The 13,677-nt window shown below is 35.4% G+C and overlaps 1 pseudogene; it reads right to left on the reverse strand.

Annotated features, from left to right (window-relative positions):
- Nucleotides 1-1,530: 1,530 nt before the first annotated feature.
- Nucleotides 1,531-2,263, reverse strand: LOC149475220 (uncharacterized; annotated as a pseudogene).
- Nucleotides 2,264-13,677: the final 11,414 nt, after the last annotated feature.

A 13,677-nucleotide genomic window follows, 5' to 3' on the forward strand; every position in this document is an offset into this window, starting at 1 on the left:
TGATGTTTATTTGATTGGAGTTGGACTAATTCATTTATATTATACAAATAGTGCCTATAGTATTCATTATTTTCTTGAAATAAAAGACTGTGTTTACTTACTAAAAGTTGTATTTATTTAACACTTTCCAACGTTTTTGGGATAGTATATTTGTTTCCCAGAAATTTTCAGCACCCCTTAACAAATCCTGCATAAAGTCATCATCATCAGTACTTGTGAATAAGTTTCTTTTGTTTAAAATTTGGATCAGCAAATAACAAATTACAATATTTACAAAGCTTGACGAATCAAAGTGACAAATGTGCCAACATATCAACTGTCAAGTTTTTTTTTAATTTAAACTAGGTATGTGGCAAAGGAAAAAATGTATTCCTCCGTATGTATGACGTCATTTGGCGCTTACGACATTTTAGAATGAGATGATTTTAAAACTCAAAAATATGAATGAAAACTTCGATATTTAGAAAAATCAAAAAATACGTGTATCATAATTTTTGATCTAGTTTTCATTAAAATAAAAAAATAAGTAGCTTAAAATTTTGAAATGTTGTCAATTGTGGTTACAACGGTTTTACAATATACATATGAGAATTACGTCCGCACAATTCGCCAACAAACTGGCATACAAATATTTATGTGTAACTTGACACCATTATAATTATAGTATTATTTATATCTAAATACAATATATTTTTATGTGTTGATTGCGATGAGTGCGAAATTTCAGTCTGTGTGTCAAACAGTCGAGTGGGCAATACATAAACCAAGCAATTTTCGTTTTCTAACATTTTATTAAACACTAGAGGTCCGCCTCGGCTTCGCCCGTGGTACATATTTCGCAATAAAAGGTAGCCTATGTCCGTTCTCGGGTATCAAAATATCTCCCTACCAAATTTCATGCAAATTGGTTCAGTAACAGACAGACAGACAGAGTTACTTTCGCATTTATAATATTAGTATGGATTTTCAAACATATCGTCAATTTATTTTTATTTGTTGATTATAAATATATCCTCGTCTTTTCTGGGTTGCCTGGTAGAGATCGCTGCCAGCGATAAGGCCGCCTACTGTACATTGCTATATTATATTTTTAAGTTTGTAAAATGTATTCTATAAGGTGTACAATACAGTATTTTTCATTCATTCATTCATAAAGTTCATGTTTATTTCATAGGTTATTTTATTAAATTTATTATAAAATGTATGTGTTATTTGTTGGTTAGGTAATAATAGGATAAATGTAAATAAAAAACATTAATATAAATAAAAACTATATTCACAATGGGGCCACATCTTTCATAAAAACATCTCCCTTACTAGGATGGTTCCGCATTCGAATCACTCTCTTCCCAAAAAATATCCAAATTTTCTTCATCTGATTCATTATCGCTCACGTGAATTATTATTTTTTCAGTTAGGTTATCTATGATGACATCACTTTTCTTTTATTCTTCCTCAATATTAATAACTTTGTCGCATAGTGCAGTCCACTCCTGTTCACCCATGCTATTTAATTTTTCCTCTACTAGTTTATACATAATATTGGTTATTTATATTATTTGTGACATTTCTCACCACGTAACCTTTTATGGATGCCCAAGCCATTTCTATGGGGTTTAAGTCGGGATGGTAAGGTGGAAGCCGTAATAAAATTGTGTTCTTCTAAAATTTTATCAATATTATTTTTTTTGAAATTTTCTTTATCTATAGAAATTAATTTATACAGTTCCGGTTTCAGCATGTCAGAACTGCATAACAGGATATTTTTTGATGTAAGCCATGCTACCATTTCTGCCTTTTTTGCTATTTGACGTCGGCGCTGCATCCTCTAATTTGTTATGATAAGGTGCATTATATCTATCACTATCACCGATCTCGGTGGGAGATTCGGCAAAAGTTGTGTGCGTATCCATTTTTCATAATAATAATTATTATAGTTCATGTTATCATGGTAATCTCGTACCTGCTTTAAACATCAAAAGGCCGTTGGGTACAAATCCTGATTTGGATCCAGCATGTACAATGACGACACGTTGACCTTTTGATATCTTTTTTTTAAACCTTTAGTGCCACCATCACTCCATGCCTTCGAAGTGGTATGCGATGAATCGACATACGATTCGTCGGTGTAAACTATTGGTCTTCCTACTGCACGATATTTCGTTATTTCACGCAAATATTAAATTCGCTTACTTCAAATATTTGTATGTTCAATTAATAATTTGCAATTGTCTTCAGTTTTTTTCCATTTAAGTCCTTTCATTTAATTCATTTATAATTCTCCTCAAACTCGTTGCGGATCCTTCTAATTAACTTCTTTTATTGTTTTTAAAAGTTGAGCAATTGTCGGCAACTCTTTCTGTGTTAAATGAAAATTGTGGATACACCTTTTGATGACATCTTGGTCAAAATTGTCGATTCCGGTTACCTTTTTTACCCCTTGCCTCTTTCCGGGTGCATGAAAAACTACTAATCAATCGGAACTTGGTTCATTAGCTACCGATATAATACGTCGTACAGTTCTTTCCAATACTCCTGTAGCGGCTGCAGTCCGTTTAAGTACTGCTTTCAAATCGTATTTAAGGCCTTCTTCAGCTTCTTTCTTCATAAATTTATAAACATCGTAGACCATTTTACGAGCCTGGCGTCTTAAAACATTACAACGTCCGGTAGGTATGTTTATAAACAAATAACAACGAGTAACAATAACAACGAGTAACAATAACAACGAGTAACAATAACAACAAGTAACAATAACTAAAAAGTATAACAACAAATTAACGAAACGATCGAATGAATTCTGAACGCGACAGTACTCTCAGCGCTCACAAGTGCGTGATTCGTGTACGGACGTAGCACTCACAAGAGGGTGATGGAATAACATGAGAATAGAGTTCATTTTGGCTAATTTTTTGGCCATATTTATTCCAGCAACATCAAACAAGTGGCAAAATACATAATTATAATAAATAACTTAATCCTTTGCATTGAAGGAGTTCGAACAAAACAATTCTATTATACCACCTATTGATTTTTCAACAATTAAATATGCTCCATGTGTATTGAGAGACATTGAAATACAAAATGTTTGTTTCTTTTGTTCAATTATAAATGTTTTAAAGGTCTAGAAAATATTATGAAACAATAAATAATTTATTTGAAAGTCTCTTGACAATTGTATTATATTTTCAATATGATTGTCATTGATTATAAAATGTGAATATAATTACAGATTTCAAAGGAAATTTCAATTGCCAGGGGTAATATGGTGCATAGACTGCACCCTATTTAATTTAATCTAAAACAAACGCTCAAAAACATTGAAACATATAACACAGTAAATATTTCACTTAAGCTCTATAAAAAAAAAATCACGCGGGATTGCTCGCGATTTGCCTCAACCTTTTGCGACTCCATTCGCAGTCGCTCCATTTCTCTTTCATGGAGGAGCTGCTCACGCTCCCTTTCCCGTTCATGGAGGAGTTTTTCCCGTTCCCTTACCCGCTCATGGAGGAGCTTCTCTCGCGTTTCCTCCTTTGCAAGGCGTCTCTGTTCAACCGCCACAAATCTGTCGCTGCCCGGTCAAATGGCGTTAAGCCGCGATTCCTTGTTCAAACAAACAAACAAACTCTTCAGCTTTATAATATTAGTCTAGATTTTCAAGCTGTTTATTTGTTTTATTTATTTAATAAATTCATTTTACACAAGTTGAAATTGGCTTATATGTGATCTCTTTCAAAACAAATATAAATACCATTATTGGCCATGCAAGTTACAGAGGAAAAGGTGTAAAAGGTAAAGTTGCTATAATATAATAGTACTAACATTAAAGCCATGTTCTTGAATGCAAGCTTGACCAAGAACAGCAATCTCTCCCAGTATGGCACAGACTCGGTCTTCCAAAACTGTTAGAGACAGCTTGCTGCTTGGGCCACCACCAGTACCTATGTGTTTGGAAATTATCATCTTCTTTTTTTTTAGTTTTTGTTGTCCAATCTGCCCAGACCTTTTGGTTTACGGGCAGTTTAAATAGCAATAGCAAACTAAATGAAGGGTGAAAAATTAAAATATACAGCTAGGTTAACAAGGTGCAAGTTCAAACTTACTTTCTTCCACTTATCTTGTGATTTATTTACCCCACCACCAACTGAATTTAATAAGACTGTCAGCCTTGCCCACATTTGGTCGGCTTTTACTCGACCCTGAAGTCCCCGCTGAGGTCGCGAGAGGTCAGTTTCAAAGGGACATAGGAACAGAGAAAGCGATTTTGTTTTATACTATGTAGTGATAATAGTATAAAATAGACGCTAAACAGAATGAGCGCTACCGGGTTTGATTCCTAGGTTATTTTGTATTTGTATATCTATACAGTATATATGTTACAGTCAAAACCCTGAACCAGTCAATATCCTTATCTTATTCTTATCCTGATAAAATCAGTTAATAAGGATATTAACCGACGCCCTTAGTCAATAACCTTAATAACCGTCAATAAGGATATTGACTGGTTCAGGGTTTTGACTGTAGCATATACATATAATAAATCTGTAGAAGAAGCATGGTAGCACAATCAAATCTCTTTTTAATTTCGGATATGATTCGATCAAATACCATCATTATTTCTTTAGAAAAAAGTTGTACAGGTTGGAGTATTGGCAATTCGTCTTCACACATCTCGTCGAATTGTTTTTTACGTTTTGGAATTCGTATTAATGATTTCGTATTTTGAAAAAAACAATGAAATCATTAATACCAAGTTGGTATTAATGATTTCATTGTTTTTTTATAAGAATATTGAAGTAAATTTGGAATCATAACTGTATTTTTTTAATAGTACCTTTCCATGAATTCTATTAGAGCAGAAAATTGCTCCGGGCTGGCGCGCAGTAAATGCAAAATGAACTAACAGTTCCAATTTGCATGTATATCCTGGTAATGTACAGAGTTTGAATAACTTCATACCATATTTGTGCCTCTTGCTTTTGTTATATTGTCTAAAAATGATGCGACCTCTGAAAGGCACTTGGCTTTCATCAATACAGATATCGGATAAAGGAAAACCCGCATAGTTCCCGTTCCCGTGGGATTTCCGGGATAAAAACTATCCTGTATTAATCCAAGTTACCCTCTATATGTGTGCTAAATTTCATTGTAATCGGTTCAGTAGTTTTTACGTGAAAGAGTAACAAACATCCATACATCCATACATCCTTACAAACTTTCGCCTTTATAATATATATTAGATATTAGATATTAGATTAATCCGAAGAACCGTTTTATCTCAACTGTTGTGGATGGTTTCCAGTTATTTGAGCGAGACGAAGGCTTTTAGTAGGTTTTTGTTGCTCTGCAAACAAATGGGTTTGAATAACAATTTCGTCGAAAATTTCAACAGGAACCATCAAACTAAAATATTTTCCTGGAGCAGCATTTCGAAGTTGCGAAGCAAATAGCTGTCACATACCTGAAAATTAAAATGAAAAAATACAAAAAAAAATCTTATAATTAAAAGTTGTATGTACTCGTGTGTATACGGAAATAGGTATGGCTCGTTATGTCGCCAGTAGCTGGGGTAAGACACGTCCGCTCACGCTCGGGGCTGCTGCGTGACTGCCCTCCCCACTGCCCGCGAGCTCGAGACATCCGAAGGATAAGGCCCTTCGCTCATGGAGCTACTCAAAAAGAACTAGTCACAAACTCAAATTACTAACGAGTTGCCTGAGCGTCACAGCCCATACATGTTCTATGGAGATTCGCACACGACGCGACTAGTTACTAACTGGTGAGTAACGCGTTAGCAACCAATCACGCGCGACGCGTCGTGTCGGTCTCCACGCTACTGGTTTCCCGAGTTTCTTTGTTTTTTATAATAAAAATGAACGAGCAAACATTGACAAGTGACTGAAACCTTATAACTGGAGTAGCGTTGTATGCGAGATACAATTTGTAACTGGTTTGTAATCGTAATTACTAATTAGTTCAGTCATTTTTGAGTAGCTCCATGAGCGAAGGGCCTAATGTATACAATACTCAAACACTACATCCCTTCCTTATTATATTTTTTATTTAACATAATCATTTACAAGAAACATATAAGATAGCTAATATTATGATTACTACAATCACACTGATTTAATTAGATATTCAATTAGCGGCCTTCTCTTCACTATCGTTTTCATCTCCGTTGTCTTCATCTCTATCGTGAGCTCTCTGGACTTCCCATTCACCAGGACGGTGTTGAATCCTTGACCTTCAAAATTATTGACCTTTAAATAAAATTAATTTGTTATAAAAGTTGCGTACTTTGCGGTGAGGTTGAGGTTATTGAGGTGGAAACCTCAGACATTTTTTTTGTTGCACAGTGCATCCTAACTTTTATATATTTTCCGCAAATGGATTTAATTACAGTGGATTTAGTGACAGTCTAAAAATAATTGATTTTTAAAATGATCACTTAATCTTGAAAAAAGATTTTCATTAAGGCATCTTTTGAGACATTCTTGAGAAATAAAATGAAGATAATTTTTCTTACTCATATCTATTTTGACGGAAAATTTTCTCACCGAATTTATTTAATTTAATTTATTTTATATTATTTAATTTATTCTCTCAATTTATTTTAGTGTACAAATGGCAACTACATCTTTACTAGGATATTGCAGTCCCCAGTACAAAAAGTATTCATCTTTCGATTTTTTTAAGTTATCACTGTTATCAACTACGAATTTAGTTAGATTTGAACGAAAAAAATTTACACCACCTAAAATATCAGCAATATGCAATTTTAAAAATTTTAGAACAGATGTTGGTAATTTTACTTTCTTACTCAAGTTCATTTTTAGATCTTTAAAATCTATTTCTACGTAACAAGAGGTAGGTCGTACCACGTGGTTGTAAAGCACTGTGGGTTAATATACTCTGTTAAGTTTTTACCATTAAATGCAGTTGACATGGCATTTAATAGAGCTCGGGATCTATCAGAGACTGCTTGTTGTGGTAAATTCACTTTGTTTGACCATTCAGAAAGCTAAAAAGAAATAAAGTTTGCGCTATGCTTCTCCGACAACATTTGATATACAGGAATGGTTGTCCCATCAAAATTATATAGAATATCTTGTATAAATAATTATTCATTTAATCGACATCAGTGACACCGTCACCGGGTCAGTTAAGTTTGTGGCACTATAAGTTCTTTTTTCAATTGACTTACAACAAACCCTGCAATGTAAATAATAATGGCATGTGATGTTTTTTAAATAAAATAAATAATAAATAATAAATAAATAATAATTTGTTTCGAAAACTCGGTCAGTTTACTAGGATATGCTGGGATGTCTTTTCTTAAAACTGTAATGCCAGTCTTTTCCAGCTAGATGTTTTACTCGGTCGAAATTGTGCGAAAGTTTGTTTTTTTCTGCATATTGGTACGCGATTTGGCGAATTTTTTTATGGTTAAGCCATAATAGAGTTTACTACACTTTATGATGTAATCTACAAGTTGTGTTTCCTGCTCGTCTGTAAATAAAGGTTTTCGGCCAGACTTTGGCGGTTTTATAACAGCATTTTTAAGGTGATCAAATATGGTTGTTTTGGGAACATTGTAACATTCTGCTGCTTTACCGACAGAGAGTTTTTGGGTTTTGACATCATCTATAGCCTTTTTAAGATCACCAGAGACTATACTTTGTTTCGGTCTTCCTTTTATAATTACGAGGAACGAAAAAAAGGACGGGGTAATGCCGAACGTTCGAGATTGCCCAACATGGAGCGTTCGCTTTTGCCCCACTACATCAAAGACAATAAAATTTAAAGAAAAATAATTGGTTATATTTCTTTTGCCGATTGTGTAATTCTTATTCAACTGATATGAATAAGACTTTCCTATTAATATGTGATTATTCCACTATGTAAAAGTTAGTTCACTGTTGTAGGTATAAACAAACTAATATCCACTTGAATTTACCAAAAAATTACATCAAAGTCGTGCAAAATATTGAAAAATGCATACCTTGATTGATACGTGCGTCCGCGTGCCTCCTGTGGTTGACCGGCACTGGCGGTGGCGTGATCTCCGAAATATGACTATCTCTTTCTAACACATTAGAATCATTGGATTCGGGATTACCCCGCGTTCGCGTTTACCCCACTCTCCCCTACTGTTTTACGTAGTGGCGAGGAATGTGCGACCAAATGGTCGCTCATATCAACTGCGCTTTTTGTTTTGTTGTAGTTTAAAACCATTCTTGGTTTGCGGATTACTTTACCCTTCTAAATTATTTTAGAAAATGCTTTAGAATGTTTCGTGGATAACATCAGCATTCAGCACATCTCTTTTGTCCTTCCACTTTAATACGCATATTCCTCGTTCATTTTCCTAGGTATTACTTCGCCAGGTTTTAATTTGGAGTCTACTACCGCTTTTGGCAAACCACTTCTATTTTTCCTCAGAGTACCCACGAAATGGGTGACCTTATCAAGTAGTTCATTGGCCAGCTCCAAGCTTGTATACCAATTGTCTGTTGCAAGTGTGTGACCACAGCCCAGTATGAGCTCACAAAGAGACATTACCACTCTTGTGGTATTCCCTAGTTCATTATTAAGAAACACGTAACACCCCCTGCTATTTTTTTTCAATATTTTCAGTGTACAGAATTGACCCTTCTACAGATTTATTATATGTATATATAATGTATAGATATGTTATAGCCAAAGTAATAAAACTGGATATTATATATATATTATCTAGCCATTATTTATAATGTCTATCCAATTTAGAGAAAGTGATAATTGACACATAATTAATCACTTTAACTAGCAATTTTATATAATATCTTCAAATACTTGGATAATGTGATAAAACAAGTAGGTAAGGATTATAAAATTACTAGATTTCCGCCCGCGGCTTCGCCCGCGTTTTCAAAGGAAAACCCGCATAGTTCCTGTTCCCGTGGGATTTCCGGGATAAAACCTATCCTATGTGTTAATCCAAGTTACCCTCTATATGTGTGCTAAATTTCATTGTAATCGATTCAGAAGTTTTTACGTGAAAGAGTAACAAACATCCATACATCCATACAAACTTTCGCCTTTATAATAGTAAGTAAGATATTTCAATTTGACTTAACCCTTAATTACTCGCACAAAGAACATTACATAACTGCTCGCATGGGGTCACAGATGACCCCAAATAGTATGAATAGTTTTTAATATACATATATTGAAATATATGTAAATGAAACTATTTTATTATGAAAGTGCTTTGTTTATTCTATAATATCTATAAGTAATAACATGGATTACTAACTAATTACACAAAAACAAGTTAAACTAAAATAATTATCCATAATTAACAATTTCTACTTGGGTATACTGAGATCATGGTTAATACTCGTATTTTTAGGAACTCTCCGAATCACCCTTGTTACACTGTTGACAGTATATATCAGAGTGATCACTGCACACAAATCTTGTGCATTTTTTGCACTCTGTTGGTACTTTGCGATCGCATTTCCGCGGGCAACTATTGCAACGTCCACGTTTTGCATTGGTTGATGGGAAGCGATTTTCCAACTCATGCACTTCCATCAGGCGTTTTTTTACCTCCTTAGGAGTTGCTCTGACTTCAAGTCGTCGTTTCTGGTGATTATGAATAAGTTCAATAGCCTCCTCAGTCCTTGCCTGTGAAAATTTTCTACATCTTGAAAGTTTTGATTGATTCACGTTGTTTGGGACATACACTCACCGGCACGGAATCTTGGCCACTGCAAATTTTTGCGTAAAATAACACTATTTCTTTTCTACTACAAAATTCAATTAAAATTTTACCAAAACTAGTTACTTTAATGTTTTTACTAACTTTTAGTAATAATTGGAAGTTTATAAGAAGTACTACCGCGTAGATATGAATTAAACAAGAATTTACGCTTTTCCTGTGAAATTTAAATGATTTCTTAAAAAATGCACAAAAATTAGAAAGAACGTTTCCAAAAAAAAAATTGAACTTTTTAATATAGGGTGTTTCCTTCTCTTGCCTTAAACACTGTTTGCATCCAGTCTGGCATACTCTAGAAGACATTTTTGATGTCCACTTGAGCTATAGTGTACCAAACAGCCCCAGCTGTATTTCTACGCTCATCTAACATTGGTGGTGGGTTGGAATCGAACTTTATGTTTCTTTTAAGCATGTCCCAGATGTGTTCTATTGGATTAAGATCCGGGCTACGAGCTGGCCACTCCAATTTTTAAATAATAACCTCTTGAAGGTACTCTTATACGCATCGTACGACACGCGGACATGCATTATAGTGTATTAGTAGCAAATTTTCTTCACTTATAAACGTGTAATAGGGCTGAACATGTCCCTGGAGAATTTCCTCTATGTACCTGATCAAATTTAAGCCATTATCTACGATAACTAACTCCGTGCGAGCATCGGAACTTATACCTCCCCATACCATTATTGACCCTCCATGAAAAATCGCAGTTTGAGCGTGGTGATGGGTGAAAACCTCTCTTTTCGTCTCTTTTATACTGACTCTAGGCTATCAGAAGCTCGTAAAGTGCCTTAGCAGTCACCTGTGAACACCTCACGAGCGCACTGGCCGTGGGTCCAGTTTTCATGTTTTCGTGCAAAACGAAGACGTGCTTCTCTGTGATGTCTGAAGAGTTCTGGACGGCTTGCTGGTCTGCAAACCTTCAAATTAACTTCCTTCATTAGTCTTCTCACCGATTGCTCACTCACATTTATTATCCTGGTGTTTTAGAGCCGGTGGCGTATCTCAAAAACTGTCAGAAAGCCATTTCTGAGTATCTCTTGAACAATAAACGGGTCTTATCGAGCTGATGAGCACCTCACGCCTTCATTTCCTGGTCTGCACGTGTAGCTGCCAGTCTCCTGGTATCTTCTCTATGCATAGTGCAGCTCTGAACGTGGTACGTACTGTACATTAGGTACTTTATGTTGCGGCAGTCATTGGTCTAACATTGTGATGGCCTGAGCAGGTTGTTCAGATGTGAACGGCATTTTTTATTGTTTGTTATGATCATTGACTGCCGTACAACAATAACAATATCTTAAAACGGCATAAACGATATCGAAAAAAGTTTAAAACGAACAATTCGTAACTTCGGCTTAACCACACAAATCACAAATTTCGTGTAACTCTTAAAAAGTGGTAAAAGATTATTCTCAAACTTAATGATTTCTTACCATAAAATTAAACAAATAATATGTTAACATATCTGCATACAAAAAAATCGTTAAAAACACTTCAAACTTTTTTTATCGGCAAATTTGTAAGTGGCCAAGATTCCGTGCCGGTGAGTGTAATAAAGACGAAACAGTAGGTATCACTATTGATACCTTGGGACTCAAGCATGTCAAAACAATAAAAATTCTTAATTTTTTATTTCAGACATTTATTGAAATTAATTTGAATGAAATCTCTTAAAACAATTTCTCTTCCTAGTTAAGCATAAAAACACCTTACAGGTATCACAACGAACAAATATTAAGCTTTTGCATCCGTCAGCGCGACATTTAGACCTGCTTGCCTGTTCATCACGGCACAATTCTGGCAAATGCTTGGTTTTCCTAGCAACCTTTGGTGGCAGCGGGACTGTTCTACGCTGCTGTTGAGCTTGTGGTTCAGCATTAGAGTCTGATTCTGTCTGGTCTTCATCTACATTACTGTAAATCAGGCACTCTGCTATGTCTAGCCTAAAGAAATAATAGGATAATATTACCTTTTTCGGCCACTGGTTAAGTTGAGCTTGTTTTCTATATTGAAACCAACAAGAAACGATAACAAAGTCAAAGAAATGGTGAATTACCCTTATCGTCCATTTCCTTGTTCTTCCCCTCATACTTGGAAATCACTCGATCCAGTAGATCCACCCCACCCATACATTGATTGTATTTTTTTATGACATGAGGTCTAGGTATTTCAATTGTGGATTTCAAGAGTGGATCTTCGTACTACAATTATAAAAATTATTTTTCTTTACTTCTATGAGCAAAATGTGACAGTAATTACAAGTTTATTTTCGTCGATATCGGAGCATATGGTCGTAACTCGGATTCTACTATTTTTGAGGATACAGAATTATATCGAAGACTACAATGCAATACGTTGAATATACTGTTCGACATTTTTATGTTTCACTGTGTGAGTGCAGAAGCTGGCTGTCTTGAGCAACACAATATTTTGTTAATTTGTTAACAAGAATCAGTCTAACTTTTTTGTTCGTCATTTCTACATATCGATTATTTTAAATTATAAGTTTTACTTACTTATAAGAAGATAATAAAAATTTTAAACTTACCAATTGCATTTTTTTCCTTATTATTTTTTTCTGCAAAATTGGGTATCATTGATTCGCATTTAAAAGCCCAATCATTACTGCGTTTTATTTTATCACTGTATTCTGGAGTTTTATAATTCCATACGGTAGTTTTACTCCTTATGAAAGGAAAAAATAAATCTGTATCGAAATCCATATTGTTTTGTAATTCCGAATGCAAGTAAAGTCTAAAAAATGACGACGCAACGCAAGCGATACGTGCGTTCGGTTCTTTGACTGACTGCACACTAACTGTATGCAGTAGCGGTGGACAGCATGCGGCGACACTACCCGACTTCAGCCGACCGCGCGAAGTTGAACGCGCGACTGTATGCAGTTGATATTGACTTCACTCGACTGCAGCCGACTGCGTGCAGTTGATATCATGACAGCATGAAGTCGAACACACAACTGCTTGCAGTTATATATACCGACCGCGCGCAGTTGCTGCGATGCAGTCTGTCTGATGGCACCCTTAGTTGATTACGTTTAATTTAAATCTTGACCCCAGAAAACAAAATAAAACAATATATAAGTAAACAATAACATTTATTACTTATTAAAACATTTTTAAATTTCATGTTCAACATGACCACCCCTGTTTTGCACACATTTTCGCAGTCTTTTTCTCAGTCCACTTTTCACTACACCAGTTGTTAATTTGCCTCTTATTTGGTTCGCCGCGTTAATTATTCTAGTTCGCAATTCTTGTACAGATGAGATTTGGTTGGGCTCACTGTACACCAGACTCTTCATGTGCCCCCATACATAAAAATCCGGGTTAGGTCCGGACTTCTCGGTGGCCAGGGTATAGGCCCACCTCGCCCAATCCATTTGTTCTGGTAATTTCTATCCAACCATTCTCTGACACCTCTCCTGTAATGCGCAGGGCAGCCATCATGTTGGAACCACATGTCTCGGCGCAGAGTGAGTGGCAAATCTTCTAGTAAAACATTGATGTCTCCTCTCAGGAAATTTTAATAAAATTCCCCATTTAAATTATCAGGAAGAAAATATGGGCCAATCAAATGACTGGAAATGATACCCATCCACACGTTCAAGCTGAATCGGTGCTGTGATCCCTTAACCCGCTTCTTGTTTGGATTCCCCTGTTCTTTAGGGGCCCAATAATGGACGTTTAATCCGTCCACAAGATTTAAAAAAAGTCGGGTCTTCTACATCTGCATTCAACATAAATCGGCAGAAACCCAATCGTCTTACGGGATCATCTTGTTCAATATAATGTACAGGCGTGTAGTGGTATGGGTATAGGCCCGCAGAGTGAACGTTATACCACACTTTACGAGACTCCCAGTTAAGCGGCAACAATATTTG

Source organism: Colias philodice, chromosome 31, assembly GCF_061535455.1.
Source record: "Colias philodice isolate Cphi_HAF_F1 chromosome 31, ilColPhil1 Martin Lab GWU primary, whole genome shotgun sequence".
NCBI lineage: Eukaryota > Metazoa > Arthropoda > Insecta > Lepidoptera > Pieridae > Colias > Colias philodice.